The following is a 22,500-nucleotide window of genomic DNA, read 5'->3' as shown; positions in this document are numbered from 1 at the left end:
TTCAAACACGTAACTGCTATATGAAATGGCATATACAAGTGAAATAGTACACAAATAAACATTTCTATTTATGCAAACTTGTGCGTGGTGTCATATCCTTTGACTTGTCTGTGGGTATATGTTTCATGCAATAATTGTCTTTTGTATGAAAAAATCAAACACTGGTCATTTTGAAAGGTGGTAATGGTAGGAATACTGGCTGGTCAATATGCTGTGCACCCTCTACATATATATCTTCTTATACATATCTATAAGTAGCGATATATGTATATGTGTATGTATGTGTACACACACACACACACAGACACACACACACACACACACACACACACACACACACACACATATATATATATATATATATATATATATATATATATACACATATGTACATATGTGTGTGTGTGTGTGTATATATATATATATATATATATATATATATATATATATATATATATATATATGTGTGTTTGCATATGTATCATTGGAATGTCTACTGCTTCCACATTGTGCATTCCCTATGGAAGACAGACTATTCTGTATAATATGTTATTGATATAATCCTGACATTGTACAGCTGAGATGGGCTTCTATTAACTTGCTGTAGCTATGTTGTGTAGGGTCCTGGGTATGAAACTTGCAAGTGTTGTTTATTGTGTTGCAAGGCAGATCTGTTCAGCTGTGGAGGAGAGGATTATAACAATAATTACAAAAGGTACTTATTTTAGGCCCCCTCACCCCCATTAACATTGCCTTTGGTCATATATTTATGTTGTGTTTTTATATATATATATATATATATATATATATATATATACATATAAATTTATATACATATATTTGCCACACTAATAAACATGTGTTGAGGTACAGAACACACACTATGATGGCTTACATCTTGTCATTCAGTGCTTATTTGCACTTCTAGATATGCACACATATACAGACATCTACATATATAAATGCATTTCCCCTACTGTTGAATGACTGTGCTGGATGATATGTTTGAGCAAACATCAGGTTTATTTACATCTGAAATGGCTTAGTTGTAAATCACTTTGACTATAGTGTGTGGGGTCCTGGGTTTGAGACTTGCAAGGGCTGCTTATTTTGTTACTGGGCAGAACAGTGTCTGATGGAGTCTGAGTTATTAAAGCACTTTAAAGCAGTTGTAAGCATGTTTACGTGGAGCTAAGTGACATGTGAGCTTAGCTTTGCTTACGCCCGCTTATGGCCCCTTAAGCCTGTGCTTATTTCAAATAAGGAAAAGAAGAAAGGGAGATAGGAAAGTGGTGAAATTGGGGCAACAAGAGGGATAAACAAGAGGAGAAACAAGTAGAGATGTGCAGGATAGGATGGGTGTAGGAAAGGACCATAGCTCTGCATTTCTTTGGCAGCAACAGCTGCTTTCAATGTGGGCAATTTAGAATTTCGAGCCTTACACACTACAGGGAGGTGTGTGGGCATCATACAATACTGATGATTGGTAGGATTAGATTGTGTAATGGGTACATGTCTTTGGGCGAAAAGCAGAGCTATATTTGAGACATGATTTTTTTGTGGGACAGATGCCCTTTTTTTAAGGTGAGAGTGGGATGTTAAGGAATGATTATTGGTAAGTGTGGCGAGGGATGTTTGGTAGGAGAGGTTCCATTTGCAAACAAACAAGACAGACAAGACAGCAGACAGGGGCAATGTATAACACATGGGAGCTAAACACCTTGACAGGGAGGGTGGTTGGAAATCTGAGGCTCATGAGCCCCCCAGATGGTAGTAGTAGCACTGTTGTCCCCACCCAATGGCAGACACCACTACTCCTTCACAGCTCCAAAGGTGGCTGGGCTGGGGGCTTGGCTGGAGGGACAGCCTGCACCTCTAGCTGTGACAGCCTGCCCTCCACCTGGCACAGGCGGTCATCCAGCTCCATCTGGAAGACACTGTGCACCATACCACTGACCTCATTCCATGTGGCAACGTACTCACAGTGCCCACTTGTAGGGGGGCGAGCCCCATCCCCTGCAGTGGTTCCACCCGAGGGTGATGCAAGACCAGCAGATGAGGCAGGTCTGGGTTGGGTCCCAGATGTGTTGTAACCAGGTGCCTTGGCCAGATGGGCTGGGAGATGCAGATCCATTGGGATCTGTCTTCCCATATGTGCTATGTTGTGGAAATTAACAATGAATATTGGTTAGTCATGTAGAACACATTACAACATTAGTCAAAATAGCATGCATGGATATTCCCATTTACCCAACACAGTGCAATTATAACAGTGCCATAGCAAACAGAACCCATGCATATATGGAATGGCATTCAGGGTTGCAACAGCATGCCAGTTAGTGGTATGTCAGGCAGGCAATAAGATGATTATTCAACAGGGAATATTAGTATGCACACAGTTTAAACAATGATAAACCAAATGAAACAACGGTCCCAACAGTAGACGTTTGTTTAGGAACATGCCCATGTTGGTTTCAGTGTGATGGCTGGATCAGTTGAGTGGTGGGGCAAGGGAGCAGATTCAATTGGCAACTATCAAGTATATTTGTCAGTACATTACTATTCACTACTCTACATTCTGAACACACTTACACTCTACCTGTGCCATGGGGCTGCTACAGCACACCAATAACTGTAGATATCAACAGAGCGATTGTACCCTTATTTTAGTTATATACATCAAACCTGTTTCTATACCAGTTTCTTTAACTGTGGACCTGTGCAGATGAACTGTGTGCACATTACGTTGCTGTTTCTACACATATTTCAGATTCACATATTAGTTGCAGGCCCTGGAGTGTGTGTTGTGCCTTTCACATACATCTACTGTGACATTCTCTGTGTCCAGGTTTCTTGGCAACTGAGGAAACTATCTGTGGCAGAGTGACACTTGAGGGGCTTGTCTGGGCAGACTGCAGAGTGTGGATGTCTAGCTTGCATCTATTTGTAGGACTGGGGCTGATCAATACAGCAACTGTACACCTTTCATAGTTATACACATCATACTAGTATTTCTATTCAGATTTCTTTATCTGTGTGCTCTGTATGGAAAATGTATGTGTTGCAGTACATTATTTTTTCTATTCAGACTGCAGATTACAGCTGTAAAACCAGACTGAGGTGTTAGTGGTTGTCTCTGGATTTGAACCATGCTGTGTGTGCAAAATTGAAGTAGAGGCCTAGTCCTTATCAAACTGAGCTTCTGGGAAAGTGTTGTGTGTTGCTTGTGACATTTCTATCTAGTACATATTTTTGTGCACAGTACTTTTATTATGACATGTTGCATTATTTGTTTCCCACTTTCAGTACAAATTATGCATACACAACAGACATTGGTGTCACTGTTTGTGAAACGTGCACATTAGCTGGACTGCACATTTGACTGTTTTACAGCTACATACTGCGATTTAGATTCCTGAGTACACAGCGTATGTTTTACATCTGCACCTGTTAGCCTTATACATTTCTCAGTACATTCACAGCTACATACGGCTGAAATTGAAAGGTTAACACAAGACAATGCTGGCAGACAAACAAGTAGAGCACATTCTGATGGTAATATGTACTGTTGCTTTTTTCCAGTTATTTGACATGCCCATTCTAAAGTATGCAGACAAGCAGTGCTAAATCAGTTCATCCCAGTGAATGCATTCTGCAGGACATACACATTTCTGTTTATCAGGTACAAGTAAGATGACACACACCAGTGTTTTGGATCACCTTTATTAGTTTTGACATACATATCTGTGTACATCTCAGAAATACACAATTACTATTCCTGCATGATCTGCACAGGGGCATGCTTTTCATTTCTAACTGGTACAGTAGCCCTGACATATCACTTTTTTGGCAGGTTCATGCAGACACACTCATACATATTCTAATATCCCTCTCCTGCATATTGTACCTTGTTTGCTACTGATATCTGTATTATACAGCAGCTGGGAATACTCTGCTGTAACACTGGCAGCCTGACACAGGCATTTATTCCTGACATTTACAGCACAATTATAGAAACAGGCAGTACTACTATTACTATAATTTTGATTTTTTACTGCTAATAGTAGTGGGTATTCTGTACTCACCATACTGCCGATGCAGCCAGTCTAGTCGCTGGGCATGAGCCTGAACATTCTGTGACCCCTCCACAGCAGCTGTATGGGGAGACATCACACGTTAATCACACCTGCACAGTCACATGCTGGAGTTTTTCCATACTTAGTTAACGATACATAAGACTGCATATTTACAGATAGGTGGGACATCTTGCGCTTGGACATCTTGGATCCACTGGTCCAAGAGTGCACCCCTCCTCCGCTTCAGGTCATTATGGTGATGAGGTACCTGCGCACCAGTCCTGGATATGGACTCCTGGATGCCCCAACACTGCGCTCAGAAGCGGACAGCTTCACCAATGCCAGGCATTTTGGTCCTGTTGTGTGCAATCCCAAATAGTTATGGCTGTATTCTTGTCTGTGTGGTTTAAATAGGGCAGTTTTCCTAAACTTTTTCTTAACTGGCTGGTTTTATTATGCTGCACTATCCTTAGCTCCATACAAATCCATTTGGCAATGTTTATACCAGCTAAGCAGAGCTGAAAGCAGGTAAGCTATGCTTACACTAGCAAAGCATTGCTTAAATCTATTTTTTTCATTAAATTTATAAATTATTTTATACATTTATATTTTACATATTCCCAGCCCTACTGTGCGATACGTGAGCCAGATGACTGACATCTATCATTCAAATTCCTTAAAAGTTTATTAAATAATTTGCTAGAGGGGGGGATTCAAACCAAGCATGCTCTACATGCTGAACCATGGCAGTACCACTATGTTACAGCAGCTTGATGATGTTGTCTATCACAGTAGCACTTGTCTGTCATTTTCAGGATTTCAGCCAGGCTAAGCATAGTGGCCCACCATGCAAACAAGCTGTGCAGCGCTTAAACTTCGGATTTATTTCATGAAAAAAATATTATTTTGTATTCCTTTCCTCTTGTCCTACTGCTTCCATACATGCAAGAGTGCATACATTTGGGGGTGTGCACTTGAAGGCTGCTACCTTCTAGGTGTTTGTGTTTTTTTATTTTTTTTCTAGTGTCCATGGACACTGAAATGTGAGCTATTTACATTTCAGTGTCTGTGGACACTCATTTACTATATAATATTAGAGCCAGGCTCTAATATTATATAGTTTGACAGTCATCTGTGTCAGAAAGTGTCGTACGGCACTTTCAGACTGAAGGGGGCATGTTTCAGGTACAGGCACTGCTGACACATGCCCCCTGCTCTCGCTCTTAGCTTGTGTCCATTTAGTTTAGATAGCAGTGTGTCTTCATGCATATGCAAGGCTCGCTACTATCCTAAATGGACATGAACCACTCTGTGAAGAATAGCCTTATTCTTGCATGGAGCTTCGTGAATCCAGGGGATTATATAAAACTATAAAACTTTTCCAATAGACCTTTATGTTTTAGCCATGACAATTGTTTATGAGTAATGTTTGATCATGATTTTTGAAATGCAAAAGAGAAATAATATTATGGGAAAAGTTATGCAGAGAATTTTTTTGAAGATATCAAAGAAATGAATAAGATAAATTTGGATACGAGTTGATCTATAGAAGTAATAATATATCAAAAATAGATAAAAATGTGTTTTGTTATATGGGTTATATGCAATGAAAGGATAAAATAAATTATTTTTAATAGAAAATGGATTTTGGCATCAATATTGAGTAAAATCAGATGGTGTCTATGGAAAAAGGAGTGAGGATCTAATGAAGATGACATATAATTATGAATGTATAATAAAGAAAGGAAATGGTAAATATTATATGTATAAATTTATAAATACATAAATATGTAAATATTTTGTAACTAATGTTTTTGCATGAATAAATGGCCCCCTACTCTTTTCAAAAGGTGCTGTGGGATCTTTGACATCCACCTGAGCTACCACCAACTGAAGCAAATGGGACCTTCATTTATCAACTCATCTGAAGAACAGCACACTCAAGAGTGAAACATTCCCCTTTTGGTGCAATGCAGTGTCAGCAATCAAACAACATGGGGTAAGTTCATAACTGAGGCCCTAAGAATAATGAGACTGATATAGTGGAAATGAGGATAATATGTATTAACGATGCGGTTCCAGTATTCAGTAGTATTCCCTTTACTATGCCATAGAGTGATCTTGGAGTTACTAAACATATGTAGCAGCTGTATGGGACTGCATCCCTCACATGTCCATTGGAGGCAGGGGACAAGTGTTGCTGTGACTTTTAGAATGCCTTGTTAGGAAGTGGAATTCCATTTAACTTTCATAGGTCTTGGGATCACAATACTAGATTTTGGATTTAGGTTTATATATGGGACCCTATCAGGAAAGTAATCTCTCACGTTCTTGAACTTGACAATATTGAGGCAAAATGTTCAAACAATAAAATATTGAACTATGCAAAGGAAGCCAACACCTTTTTTTATGAAGGCCTGTGTTTTGCAGGATCACAGCACAGCAGGGATCAGAATATTGGTCTTTTCACCACCATGGTGCAATGTCAGGTGTTTGCTTTCTTTTCAATGGTCGATATTGTATGGTTCAAGCTATTTGGCTCAATAATATGAAGTCTGAGAAGGGGAGTGTTTGCTCTACTGATATATGTACAGTGTATATATATATATATATATATATATATATATATATATATATATATATATATATATAGGTCCACGTTTGAATTTCAAAATACCAAAATCTCAAGTTTTGAGATACCGAACTCAAAACATTGAGATTTTGGAATCTCAAAAGTGAAAAGTGAACCAAAAAAAAAAACAGGTAAAATAATGTTGCCCCCTACTTTAATATACCAACTCTGAGGTTGTGCTACAGTGAAGAGAACGGTAAGCGGAACATGAGCATTACCATTCTGTTCACTGTAGCATGATCTTGGTGCTTGGAGTTGGTATATTTAAGTAGGGGGGTGTGGGGGGTGCTGCAAAAACATTATTTTAGCTGTTTTTTTTTTTGGTTCACTTTTCACTTTTGAGGTTTCAAAATTTGGTATTTCGAAATTAAAAAGTGGACTCATATATATATATATATATATATATATATATATATATATATATATATATATGGATCTAGGACTATTGAATGAAAGTTCAATAGTCCGTCAATAGTCCGAATACACAATCACCAAACACACTTTAACGAAAGTGCTTTCACGGGCGGCTTTTCGTTAAAGTCTTAAAAACAATAAATCTACTTTTATGGAGGGAGGCAAGCCCCCCTGCACCCCCCACCACCCTGTTTTAATATTCTCACTCCAAGATCGCACTACAGTGAGGAAAAGAGAATATTTCCTTATCCGCACCATAGTACGAGCAATGCTGCAGGCATACTTCCGTGAAAGTGCTTGTTCAGTAAAAAGCACTTTTGCGGAAGTATGCCTAACTATTCTGCTTTGGTGAAAAGTTCCTTGAGGATCAGTATATATATTTTTATATATATATATATATATATATATATATATATATATATATATATATATATATATATATATATATATATATATATATATATATATATATATATATATATATATATATATATATATATATATATATATATATATATATATATATATATATATATATTATGTGAGTGTGTGTGTGCGTGTGTGCGTGTGCGCACATGCCCATTTGTGCCTTGCAGCAAAATATTTCACATTTACATAAATTTGTACTGTGTCCAAGACTCAATTTATAGATTCTAGCCTTCCTATATGTTGCTATATGCTTACACACAGACATAATGGCTCATTGAGGTGGCTTATGGACTGCAATATTAATTATAGAAATTACATCATAATGCAAATTGTTTGCATGTATAAGTTGTTGTTGCCCAGGAAAGGCTGTGGTTGTTTGTTACTGCCTGCAGGATAAATATCCCTGCAATGAGTAAGAAAACAATCAGAACTTGGTCTGTAGAGGGCATACTTTGTCTAGTGCGTCTTAAAGGTGAAATATGCACAACAAAGAAATACACAACAAGTAAGGGATTAGGACACTAATGTATGAATCTTAGCATAATAAATAGGGCAGGCTACTTAAAGAAAGTCTCTTGGAAGCAGAGTGGAGCATAGCCTGCTGTATCATCTACACTACATACCTAGCTCCACCCCCCCCCCCGCACACCATTTGGTGATGTATCTCTGTAGGCTAGGCAGACTATGAGCCATGCCTTTCAGAATGTGCACATCATTGGACCAAGGGCAGCCATGCCTCCTTGGTCATTAACAGCCTGTCATCCCAGGCATTACTTCATATCATACACTTCAGCAGGGCATGACATGAATCTTACCATGTGACTTTGCTACCAATCCTCCAGGATCGGCATGCTCATCCTTCTTGCTTATGGTATCAAGTCAGACTATAGTCAGGGTTTCATCCTTTTATTCCAATGGCACAGGCATTTCCCCTGATAAATGTGGCTATCTGCATTACCCACAGTCGTCTCCTTACCACTAACCTAATGCATGCAAGTCAAGAAATCATAACCATTTATCACAAGTGTAAATAAAGCCAGTTGTATTCAATAACAAATTGGCTGTCATGACAGACAGAGTATCTATTGTCCTTTAACCCAAGAGGGTATATGAAAAATCATCCAGTTTCCCCCTTTAGTTGCTGCACTGAGTTAAACTGATGACTACACTTTGCAAACAATTCTATGGAGAACAGTACCCATTATGGATAAGGCGTATTGTCATCTCAAAGTAGTGAGCACACATTTTCTTCCTCTGGATGTATTGCAGTATATTTTGTTCACACAGAAATTAAATTAATCACAACTTGAAACAACATTTCCACTCTTTGCCTCACAAAGAGCTTATACATATGTACAAGCTTGATCTGTGCCATCGGATGCACAGTGGAGTAAAGTTTGTGAATGGAGTTTGTAAAGAGAATATTTACCCAGTTTTACCCAAATGAACATAGAAGGCTTGAAAATGACATAGATGGAGGATTTAACAAATCCAGTCTTAATTTTAACTATTTCCAGTAGTTCCTATATGCCATACTAATGGAACTCCATATGTATTAGAAAAAACAAAAGGTTTCCACGAAAAATATGACCTCAGCAAATTCACCCACAATTTGCATTCTACTTGTTTTCTAAAAGGCATCATCAAGTTATGTGGTTCCTATATTTAGATTAGGGCTGCTCTAAAGAGGTAGCATTGTTCCCCAAACATTTGTAGGGTCCTAACTGGTCTAAAAATTAGGCATATCATGAATGTACAATTAAAAGTACACCACTGGTTCAGTGCCTAAGGTAATGCTTTAGTATACATCCCCATAGCCCATGTGGTAAGATTCCTTGAGAGCATGTGTACTTGACCTTGAATACGCTGGCATAACATAAAAGCTTCTGCATACATGCTGAAGTATGTCATGCACAAACATATCAAAGAATAACTAAGATATGCTAGAGCACATTTTCACTAATCACATCATAAATGCACTTTAAATTAATTATTTATTTTCTCAAAGCACAGATATTGAGACAGAACGGATGCATCTTTTAAGATACAGACATCCAGGGTAGAATAGAAAACTTTTACTTCTACTATCTAATTCCCCAAAAAAAGACAAGTGAAGCTTTCACCAGACGAGGTATGAAATAAAAATAGCATTTTTTAGTATCAAAATGTCTTTAACAGTTCTTCATGTTTCCATAATTATATTTACCAGGGGCAAATGAAAAGTTAATCTTTATGCCAAAATGTGCGAGATAACAGAAATATAACAGCCTTGTCTGACTTCAGTAAGAACTCACATTATATTATTTTTTTCATTTTGCGCAGATATCAATGGCTATGATTCAATGAATAAATATTATTAGTAGTGATGAGGAAGAAACGTGAATTATTTTATTATTAAAGTTGAGAGGTAAGCAGCAGATGGGAACAAAGGGTGATAGCTGAAATGATGTAAATGAGGGAAAAGTTAGGTGATATTTTCAGTGCAAATACCACTTGCTGGCAGACTTTTTGATGGCTGTATTTTTTAAGTTGCGCTCTAAAAGTAGGGAAGCAGGTGATTTCTTTTAGGTGAGGAATGGGGATTGCCAGAATTTGTGTGCAACAATAGAAAATGCTTAGTCAGTGCAGTGCAGAACAGTTTGATGTTGGGGTCTGGAATAAGGGAGTAAATTGAAAAAAACTGTGCAGGTTGTAGTGGGTGTTTTTATTACTGAGTTTGGCAGCAAGAGGCAGGGAGGCTCCTGGCTGAAGTAATGTGAAAAGGACAGACCCTAGTAATAGCTCAGGTTTGCAGGTGAATGAGAGTTTTTGGCTTTGGAGAGGATAGATTAGTGGTTCTCCTTAAAGGTGAAGTTGGGAATTAATGAACAAATTTTAGTTAACTCATTCCCTCCAATGGAGCTCTGGAAGTTTACCCTGTAATTTCCAATGGATGGAGCTTAGCCCTTTAATATAATTAATTTGTCCTCACATTTCAAATAAATGTTCATATCTATGGAATCACAGGGGTTACTAACAAAGTGCAAATGGCAAACTTCAGCATAAATCTAATTAGACAATGGTTGTATTCTTTAGATTCTGGGTTAAACAAGATTTTATAAGTCATAGCGAACACAGTAACTATTAAGTTGTAATATTTTGTGAACTACTTACAATAGTTTAAAACCACTCAAGTTACTCACATAATGTAAGCAGCATTGTGTTTATCCAACTGAGAACGTCCATATGGGGCTAAGCAGTTTTGTCTGTGATACTTGTTTTTTGAGATATTTAGATAAACATGAAATTATGGCAGCAATCTGCACCAGACAGAGATCAGATATCATTATAGTTGTCTTTGATATTGTGTAAGCTTTAAGATTAAATATTTTAATATTTTGTAGGTAGAATGGTTTTGGAATTATTAATGCAAATATGAACAAATAATATTTGATGCCTAGAGGTGTCAGTAGGATATAACTGCAGAAACACCTGGAGGCGTCACTCAGCTGTAATGAGTTAAAATGGACTACAGATTGGATGCTGTGCCTGTGATGGGGAAATGGTATTCAAGGTTAGCAAGGAGAAATCCTTTGCATATTGCAGCATTAGCTTGTCTGGAGAGGAAGAGGTATATTTTCTAGGACCAGTATAAAAGAGAATTGCTTTTTTCAGTGTGATTATGGAATGACTCATGACTGTTTTTATTAGGGTACCACTGAGATTTGTAATGTTCAAATGTTGAGATTTTTTTTCTCAGATTTTGTGAGGTTTTAAATATCATGCTGTTTGTTATGGAGAGGATTATTAGTAACTTCTTGCTGTTTAGCCTATAATTAAGGGAGTGGAGATCAGACTGAAGATGAGTTTGAATAGTTGAATGTGAGGGACTGGATTAACAATGACCACATCATCAACATAAATAGTGATAGGAAGACTGGGGGTGGAGGCTGGACAGTGATTTGTTTTATACTTTAAAAAGAGTAAACATTAAAAACAACAATTGAGTGAGTATGGAGCCATTGGGCAGTCCAATGCTAAGGGTTGCTGAAAGTGATAGGGATGAGATGAGTTTGACTCTGAAGCATCTCTTTGTTAAGAAATCTTGGAACCATGTGACAGTGATGGAGCCAACTCCAATTTATTGGAGGGAATGAAGGAGGAGGTGTTCAATGCATTCAAAATTAATAAGGTCACTGAACAGTGCACTTGAAATGTTTCCTTTACCCATTTATTTTATTTATTAATTTATTTTACATTTGTTGACCAGGTTAATCCAAATGTTCTAAGTAGCCCTTTTTCAGTGGAGCCCCGGGGAGAAATGCTCTACAGTTTTACAATTTTAGTGTTAACAGTGCCAGCAGGTTACAATGTATACATACAATGACATACATTTTATCAGAAAAATAATACTAATGGAGAAAAAACCTGATAAGCATACATAATATAAGTTATTTGATACAAACATTTTCAATAAACAGTGAAAAGAACCCAGATTGTGAAGGATCTCATCTCTAAGTGACCATAACACTGCCATTGTGCTCCATCCATCTTCACATAAATTCCCTGTTAAAGGGAACCCTACCTGTACTGAAACAGCTAATGGTTGTTTCCCAACCTCAGCAGTCACTACACCATACAACGTATCCCAAAGAGGTTTATAATTTAGTTCTGACATTCTAATTGGGTCCCACTACAAAAGGATTCCCAAGAACTTAAGAGTCCCAGGTGTTATCCAAACTCCAACTCTTCCCCTGCATCATACAGGTTCATAGGTTCATAGGTGTGTACTAGGCTAATGGCCCTGGAGCATTTACAAGCCCAGCCCATAGGATTACCCTGGCATCATGCCACCCAACCTTAGTTCCTCTGTCAAGTAAAACCACTGGAGTGATCCCTGGAGTGAATTTTCTATTTCCTATCCACTCATCAATATTTCTCTTGAAGAGGCCAGTGAGGTGCTCTCCTTGACATATATGGGAAGTCTATTCCATTGCATGGGCAGTCTCTGGGTTATGAACCTGCCCCTGTAGCATGTTCTGTTGATTGTGGTAATGTGAACTTTGTCAGCCAGAGTCCCTTTGTGTTGGCCTGGACTTCAAAGAAGTAGATATAAACAGGAGAGGACCCAGGACCGAACCCTGTGGGACTCCACTCATGACTAGTCGGCAGTCTGACTTGGAGTCAGCTTCTTTCACACTGTGGGTTCTACCTGTGATCAATGTTTGCAACCCACCTACTGATATAGGAGTTGATGCCTAGCTTAGTGAGTTTTTCTGTGACTCCTGAGTGGGGAATGGTATCAAAGGCCTTGGCCAGATCAGGGTAGGCTGTATGAACTACCTTGCCTTCATCCTCAGCCTTGGTGACTGACTCAAAGAAGGTGACCAGGTTGAGCAGGCATGATCTACCCTTCACAAAATCAAACTGCATGGGATCCAGACTTTAAAGATTCCCTATATCCTTGTTTATTAGGTCTGTGATGATGCGTTCCATAGCTTTGCATATCAGACTCCTCAGGTTAATGTGGAGATAGTTCCCAGGGTCTGTAGTCACTCCTGCTTTGTGGAGAGGGATGAATGTAGCAGTTTACCACACAACCTGAGGTGAGGCTGTGATTGAACAGGGCAAACAGGTGAGGTGCCAGTTCACTCTGTAGTTCATGTAGAACACAGCCAGGGATATTGTCAGGTCTGATAGAAGATGTATTCCTGGCCTTGGACAGTGCATTTTTAACCTGTGCAGCAGTAATACAGGGTGCCTGACAATCTACTGGTATTGTGACTGGTCCTTTGGGGGGGGGGGGGTGAGAGGGGTAAAGTTGGCACTGAGTCTGTCGGCCAGTATATTGACAACATTTGTTGGCTTGGTATAGGAGGTACCATTGTGCATTACCTAAGAGCAAATCTAGGTATTGCCGTGGAGATTCTTTACATAATTATAGAAGGCCTTCTGGCTGTCTTTACTATCTGCTGCAATTCTGTTTTCATAGCAGCTTTAGAGGATTTGATGAGGGATCTCAACTTTTTGTTTAGGCTGGTAAAGAAGTTTTTCCAGTCTTGGGACTTCATCTTACTCCACATCAGTTTCCTCCTTCTGTTGTAGAGATTGTTTATGGCAGGAGACCACCAGATTGGCTTTGTTTTTTTTTTGGAGGAGAGCATCTTGGTTCTATTGAGTATGTCAAGATCCATGCATTTGTATACATGTTCGTGCAGTGCATTGGTGTATGATTCAGTAGTCATGCAACTATTCTCCATTTGCATGGGTGCCGTGAAGTTAGCCACCTCTGTTTTTAGGAGCCCAGAGTTAGCTTTGGAGAAGTTTTTCATGGTGGTTACCTTTGCGGGGTGGGGGTGAGAGGGATGTGGGTTTCCAAGGCAATTAGTTTGTGGTCGGATCTAACCAGGGAGGAGTTGACTATTGGTGTATAGCAATGGACGCCCATGTTAGTAATGACCAGGTCAAGGATCTTGCTACCTCTAGTGGGGGTAAGCACCAGCTGGTCCAGGGCATTGGAATTAATGAATTCCAGGAAACCTTGGACAAGTGCATTGGTGCATGAGTAGTTTTCCCAGTTAATGGAGGGGTAGTTGAAGTCATCCAATATGAGAGTGTTTGGTTGAACCCTAATATTCTCCAGGGTGCTTAGGAACATGAAGTGTGAGTCTTGAGACATGGTTGGGGACCTATAGCAGGTTAAGACCTGAATCGCTGTGTTACCCAATGTTAGCTGCACCTGAACTGTCTCAAATGTGTTATGTTGGGCTACCAGTCTAGAGGTGTGTGCATCCTTTATGAATATGGAAACACCACTGCCTTTGGAGTTTCGGTCAAAGTTCTGCCGAAAGGTGTGGAATGAGTTATATCCTGGTAGTGCAAGGGTGCTTTCTGCTGCCTTGAACCAGCTCTGTGTTATGGCACAAATGTCGATGTTCTCCATTTTAAGGAGTGCATTGAGTGAGTGCATTTTGAGGTTTAGACTTCTAGCGTTGAGCAACATGACCCCCAGATTGCATTTCTTTATAGCTGTTATCATGGTAATTTGGTCTTTGGAGCACTGCCTAAAAAAGGCACTATAGGGGTGGCAAGAGCCTTGGCCAGTATCCAGAAGCCCAAGCGAGACAGATGCAGGCTATCCCTGGCAAAGCATCGAGGTCTGTCAATCATGTCATCCCAGGTAGACATATACTGGATCCCCTTAGAATGACATCAGAAACTTAGTCAATTGTTCAAATCAATCATTTTCTGCTTGTACTGTGGTATCATTATGGGTGATGGTAGGATGCTGCTTAGGGATAGGGTCATACCCACCTGGGCTACATAATCTGAGAGCTTCTCCATGTCTCTTTTCATGTAGTCCAGGGAGGTATGTCTCAGGTCATTCACACCCACATGTACAATGACAGAGTCATATTTACACCTGTTGTTAAGGGACCTGAGTGAGTGCATTATGTGCTGGATCCTGGTGCCTGACAGGCAGCTGACTTTCACTTTCTCCTTATTCAAGCTAGTGAGTGGGATATCAGTGTGCCTCACTATCGAGTCACCTATGACTAGTGTGTTGGGCATGCTGTTTTCCTTAGGGGCTTTGGTTAAGTGGCACACTGTTTAGGAGAGTTATGTGTCTCGTGATTAGTGTTGTGTTGTGGTGGTCGAGTGCGTTTCTGCCTTGGAGGTCTCTGCTGTTTGAGTAGATTTTTATTGAGAGCCTCCACGATGGTGGGTGTGTGATTTGTGTTTTTATGTGAAGGCAGTGCTGGTGTGTTCTGGAGTACTATGTGTTCCATGTGGTGTGGTGCAAGTGTTGACCTTCTCCTCTTGACCAGCTATTCCGGTCTTGGCTGGTGAGTGCATGGCTTCCAATTTGGATATATAAATGCATCTCTCACAAGTCTGAGTGTTGGGTGTTAAGAGGAGAGGGTTGTCAGTGTACATGAGGCACTTGCTACATTGCCTCAGGATGCCTGAGTTCATCAGGTTAATAGGAGAAAGCTTAGGGAACTGATCTTTAGACATGCCTGGAGGGGTGGGCATTAATAATATGTACTGTAGTTGTTTCTTTGTACAATGTTTATTACTGGTAGCACTCTTGTGTGCTACAATAATTTCTACAAGAAGTCTGGTAAAGTGCTAGAGTAATAAGCTAGTAACATGCAGGAGAGGAGAGAACTAGCAGGGTATTAACAGGCTGTTTAATTGATAACTTATGACTTTTCTGTGTGTAGAATTTTAAGCCAGATATGCTAGCTAAATTTTACAGCTTGGCAAATAGTTATGTCATGTCCTGAACTCAGGATTGTAAGTCAATATTGAAGAGCCATCAGCAAAAAGCTATACTTCAGGTTCAATAGCAAGGTGCTGCCACTTGTTTTACAACTCATGTTATGGTGCATAGGGGTTGTGTTCCTTGAATCCCACTGTTGCAGATTGGTTACATGCCTTGAATCACACAATACTACCACCAGCTATGCATAGATTAGGTAATTGGCATTATGACTCTGCAACAAATGTGCACTACACCCTTGGGTTAGAACACGTGGCTGCCAAACACAAATAACCTACAGTTTCATAATACCTTATAGTGTCAGTGATACAGCAGGTTATACACTCGCCTTTGATGCGGAGGTCTTTGTGTTCTAATCTCACACCAAATAGGTTGATTGTTGACATGGCTGTGCAGCATTAGGGGGGGGCTGCACTGCTGAGTGCAGCATCCTTTGGATGAGACATTAAAATGAGGCCTCATTTGCTTGAGTTGGTGGTAGCTCAGTTGGATATAAAAGATCTTATGGCTGCTACCTCAAAAAGTCTTTTAATAAATACATTTTGTACATAATTTACATTATATGCAACATTTATATTCTTAGTATATATTATAAATTATTTACCATTTTATACAATTTACACTTTTTACATTGTTTACAAATTTTCAGTCCTTTAAACACTTCCATCATTATCTTGTCCATACCATATATACAAGTATAGACAAATTAAGACCCACACTCTTTTTCCAACAACCAAAATCTTATGGTTTTTAATATCTCAGACAATATTCACTTTCCATTATACTTTATCTCAGTCATTTTTTCATTCTATACAGTCCGAATAATATAAAACAGCTTCCAATCAATTTCTGTTGCAAATTTTGTACTTTTGTTACTATAGTATATTATATCATATCCATATTGGTATTTTCTATTTTCATAATAAACTCAAAGTAATTTTCTTCACAAAACTTGTACCATAATTTCTTTACTCTTAGACATTCTAAAAATGTGTTTTATTGTTCCAGTCTCACACAATAATGACAAATTATTCTATTTTTATATGGCATATTAGTTTTTGCTTCCAGTTTACTTATAGATAATCTCCATTAAAAAGTCTCTACATTAAACATACTTATTACACTATTCTATTCTAATCTTTAGCACTTTTATTTTTTATCCTCTATTTTTTTCCATGGATAAATACAATAATGTTCATTCATTATATTCATATACCATATTTTCCTGCTTTCTTCCAATTCTTATTTTTAATTTCCACAGTATGATTTTCTCAATATATTATTTTACCATTCATTTCTTTACTTATTATTTTATATTTGCTGAAGAAACATCATATTGCTCTGCATTTTTCTGCCATAATTATCCTTATCAGTGAACCACTTACCTCCTTAACCCACTTTTTTATCCAGTATAAATTCAATGATGCTATCTAAACATTGGATTTATGAGTCACAGTCCTGTTTCTTCCTCTTTAACATATAATATGCCTCTTGGCTCAACCTAGAACCCCATATATCAAAATGTCTTTTTCTTTGACTGTATATATATATATATATATATATATATATATATATATATATATATATTTGCTAAATATGCAATTTTCCTAGCAATACAGAGGTTAAGTACATATTTTTCTTATATGTTTATTTTGGAAGATGTATAGGTTGTCTTATATTTCTTAATTTTGCTATTGTCTCTTACCATTGTTTATTCTTTAACATGTTATAACAAACTTTTATTCCTAATAATGTTATTTCTTTCATAATAAACTGAATGCTCTTTATTTTACCTTCTTCTCCTAATCCTCTACTTTTATCTCTAGTTATACTCATTTCTATACTTGTCAGCTGTCTATTGAGTCTCTTAATCAGTTCTTCCATCCTTGTTTATTCTTTACTGCTATTATTATATCATCTGCATAAGTAAGCCTTACTGGTATCCTGATAGCTTCTATGGTCTTATATTCTAATTTTTCCAATGCCATATTTCCATTACTAACAACTGCATTCATAACTAATGCAAATTAGCTGGGAAGGGTTATGGATTTGTAGGAGGTTTTGATTTTCTGATCAGAGTGAGCAAATTGGAATGTAGGAGGTTAAGGAGGTGGAGGGAGCAGGGTAACTGGACAGCTTGAAGATGAGTTTATGGGCAGTGTTGAGTTTAAGAAAGTTCAGTTAGTTCAGTAGCTCTAGCCATTGTACAGACTGGAGGGAGATGCAATGGTGGGATGAAGCTTTGGAGTTGTTGGTGATTTTGCAGATTTTATTGTAGCAGGATTCCAGTTTGGATTGTAAGCCGAGTTGGAGGTGGATGAGCAGGGGGGCACCATATATTAGACAGGGGAGAAGGTAGAAGGACACTAAGGTCTTTCTTGTGGAGGGAGTCAGGTAGCAGTTGTGTCTGTGAAGGAGACATAGTTTTTGGTGTTTTTTTTTTAATGGCTGTTTGAAAATGGATGTCAAATTTTAGATGCTCATCAATGATAATACCAAGCAGTTTAGTGTGTAGTACAGTTTCAATGGGGGTGCTATTTTGGCTAATTATAGAAAAGGAGGTATTATCAATGGAGGAGTTTCTATAGGGAGTAAAGATCATTAATTTTGCTTTATTTGTGTTTAGAGTGAGATGGTTGATCTGCGTCTAAGTTTCTGTTTTAAGGAAAGAAGACTTGGTTTTTAGTAGCAGGTCAGACGGGGAGTCAGCAGTGCAGATGATAAATGAGTCATCCTCATACTGTATCAGGGAGGACTCTGGGATAGAGTGGTGAAAGTTATTGATGAGTATGTTGAAGAGTCAGAGCCTTGGGGAACACTGGTGTGGGTGTGTAGGAAAGAGGAGGTTAATGATTTCCATTTTACAGCTTGCTGTCTTTCGGAGAGGTAGCTAGAGAACCAGGATGTTGTAGAAGGGAATATGTTGAGAGTGGAGAGTTGAGACAAGAGTATGGGGTGGGGGACAGTGTCAAAAGCTGTGGATAGGTCTAAGAAAGGGTAGATGTGAATTTGCCAGAGTCATGAGCATAGCTGATGCATTCCAGTAAGGAGAGAAGGGCAATGATGGTACTGTGGCCTGGGAGGAAACCATGTCGGGTGGGGGTAAGGAGGTTATTGTGAGTTAGGTATGGCATTATTTGTGCATGAATACATTTCTTAAGGATTTCTGAGAGTGGAGAAAGGATGGCAATAGGCCTGAAGTTGGTAATGTCGTTATTTTGCCTCCATTATGGAGTGGAATAATGAAAGCCTGTTTCCAAATTGAAGGGACATAGGATTCTTGCATGGATCTGTTTATTACAATGGAAATTGACAGGGCTATGCTGTGAGCTGATAATTGGAGGAAAAATGGGGTAAATTATCTGGTGCATTGCAGCAAGGTTTTAGCTGGAAGAGTATTTTTTTTTATTGTGCTAGTGGGGATGGGGTTGAGGCTGAAAGTGGGAGACTGGTGTGTTGTGTCTGAAGAGATTGGGGTGAATGGGGGATGAACTAGGAGGGTAGTGTGGGAAGCTGGTGGTTAGTTTGGATATATAGTCCACAAAGAAGGAGTTAAATGATCTGAGGTTGGAGAGGTTAGGGTTGGAACAAGGGCTGTCTTTGTTACCGGGATGGAGGAGGGAGGAGGTAGTACTCCAAAACATTTTTGGATTGGCAGAGTTTTCAGGTTGAAGCTTGGTATAAGAAGATTTGTGGTCTCTATTTATTAATTTTTTTATGGTGTTGCAGAGTTGTTTGAAATCTACTAGTGCATTGGGTAGTTTATTGTTTTGGTATTGTTTCCACTTTTTGTCTCTTAGTAACATGGTTAGCTTGGTTTCTCTTGATAGGCAGGGAGAGAATTTGGATTTGACCCATTTGGTTCTAGGAGGAGCATGGTGGTCGAGTAGGTTCAGAAAGGTTTTGTTAAAGTGGCTGATAGTGTTGTCTAGGTCTAGGGTTTTTAAGGGTGCACATTAATTAGTTTTAGACAGTCAGAGAATACATGTGGATTGAAATTAGAAAGGTTGCAGATCTGAATATAGTGGTGTTGCTTTTGGAGTGGAGAAGGGTTCCGGTCAGTGAAGGCTGGTAGGTGGCCACTGACTGGGTCTGGAAGGATACCTGAATTTGAGATTAGGTTAAGATGAGATACTAAAATCCAGTCAAGGATTGAGCCAGAGGTTCAATCTTTGTTTGGCCTGGTAGGAGAGTTAATTAGTTGGGTGTATTTACAGAGGTTTATAGTTTGAGAAAGGGTTTGGGAATTGACAGTGGTTTAGTTAATGTTTACATCACCTAGGATAATTGTTTCATTTTTGATGTTAGAGGAGAACCAGGAGAGGATGTCTTCTAGTATTGGAATGTTGTTGCTGTTAGGAGGGATATATAGGGAGGCTATGCAAATAGATTTGTGAGTGTTGATTGTTAAGTGGGCAATAATTACTTCAGATTTGTTGAACTTTGGGATGTGATTGGTGAATGGGGTAACTGTATAGGTGGAGGAGTAGACTATGGCTAAACCACCTCCTTTCTTGTTGGGTCTATCATTGCAGATCATGTAGTAGCCAGGTGGTAGAATTTCATTGTCTGTTATGAATGGCTTTAGCTAAATTTATGTGATGGCAACAATGGCAGGATGATTATGTGAGAGCCAGGCATGTAGGGTGGGGATTTTATTTTGGAGGCTTTGAGCATTAATTGTGGTGAGGCAAATGGACTTGGGGTTGCCAGGAAGTGAGGGGACTGGATATTTGGTGGATGGGGAGTTGATGGGGCCAGGGTTGGGATGAATGTTGCTGGAGAGAGAGAGGGATATTTGGTGAATTATGTGTATTATGCAGTCTAAAGTGGATGGAGCTTTTAAGTATGGGTAGATAGGATGTTTGTTGGGGTGTGGGAGGTGGGAAAGGTTAGGTGTGGGAAGTGTAGATAGTATTTTGGATTATATAATAGGGGTGTGCTGGAGGAATAGAGTTCAGGAGGTATAGTCGAGAAGGATTGTGGGATGTTGTGTTGGAACTTGGATGCGTAATGTGGTGGTGGGGTGTGGAAGGGGTTAAGGAGCTATGTCTAGGAACTTAGTGTGGTAAGTAGTGTTGAGTATTGCTAGATACAGGTGGTGTAAAGGATGGAACATGGTGCAGATGGGGATAGTTTCTATAGGATGGAAATGTGAGTGCTGAGAGGAGTATTTGGTGATTGGGCTGTGGGAGTTGGGGGAGGAGCAGGGGATAGATAAATGTGCAGGTAGTGGGGGCAGGTGAGAATTGGGGGCAGGGTAGGGGAGTGGAGTAATCCCAAAAGGCGAATGGAGTGGGCAGAACACTCCCAGCAGAGGTGAGCTGAAAAAGTATCAGTAACTGCAGGTAAGAGCTGGCAATTTTTGTAGGTTGCATACAGCTATTAAATTGATTGTCTAGGGGAGCAGAGTTATATGTCTTGGTAGATAGAATTGGTTTGTTTCAGTTACACATGGTAGAGGTGCTGCCTGAAGCTTGGGGGCACAGTAAGTTTATTTAGCGGCAAGCACCTTAACCAGGAATAGGTACTGTTCTGTGGGGATTTGTGGAGCTTTGCTGCCACCTACTGTGGAAGTGCCGGTGGTGTGGCTGACTGGTAGAGGACAGAGAGGTAGTCCCAGTGAGTGTGCATGCTGTCACAGATAGAAAACGGTCATACACAGTAAGCAGATTGTGCTTAGAGTAAAGTATAAATATATATAGGATCCCACAGGAGCTTACATGCACTAGAGCAAAAGCCGAATGTTTCTCCTGAGGAAAGAGTGTTAATGCCAGTGTCACAGAAGACCTTTTGGGTTTCCTGGATGGAAGGGAGCTGAGGCTATGTGAGCTGGAATAGAACAAAATGAGAGAGGTTAGGTTAGTGCCTAAGTTTGATTGCCAATGAAAAGAGAGAAGGGAGAGCATGAGAGTGTGAGAGAGGTCAGTGGGGTGGTAGGACTGAGATGGAAGAGAATATAAATTTCATCACTCCAATCTATATATATATATATATATATATATATATATATATATATATATATATATATATATATATATATATCTCCTTGTCATATATATATATATCTCCTTGCCTCTAAATCTTTCTTCCAACATTCATTTAACATTTATTCTAGTACTCCTTTTTGGGAATCCTTCATATCTTTATACATACAATATTCAATCCCATTTAAACCCACTGCAGATTCTAAATTTGCCATTTTTAACACATTATTCAATTCTTCCATTATAATATCTTTTTATATTTCTATATTATATTGTTCTATCAATTTCTAAGCTTATATATATATATATATATATATATATATATATATATATATATATATATATATATATATATATATATATATATATAAAATCTTTCTTTTTTTAATCTCTTTTATATACTGTTGTATTACTTTCATTATTTGTTATTGACTCCTAACTTTCTCTCCTTTCTTATTTATTAAGTTTCTTATTGCTATCTTTTCTTCTTTTACTAAACCACTGAAATATGATGCTACTTCTTCTTTATTGAATTGCAAGAAGTATCTTTAATTATATAAATGTTCTTTAATATTTTTGTGATTTAAATCATGCATTTCTTTCCCTATATTATAGAATTCTTTCTAATTACTTATATTCTCCATCACATCTTTACTTACTTCTTTATATTTTTTCAGTCTTCTATTTTTTTTTTTT

This window comes from Protopterus annectens, chromosome 10.part0, assembly GCF_019279795.1.
Source record: "Protopterus annectens isolate FY-2018-M chromosome 10.part0, PAN1.0, whole genome shotgun sequence".
In the NCBI taxonomy this organism is placed as follows: domain Eukaryota; kingdom Metazoa; phylum Chordata; order Ceratodontiformes; family Protopteridae; genus Protopterus; species Protopterus annectens.
Note: the sequence above shows the minus strand (reverse complement) of the source record.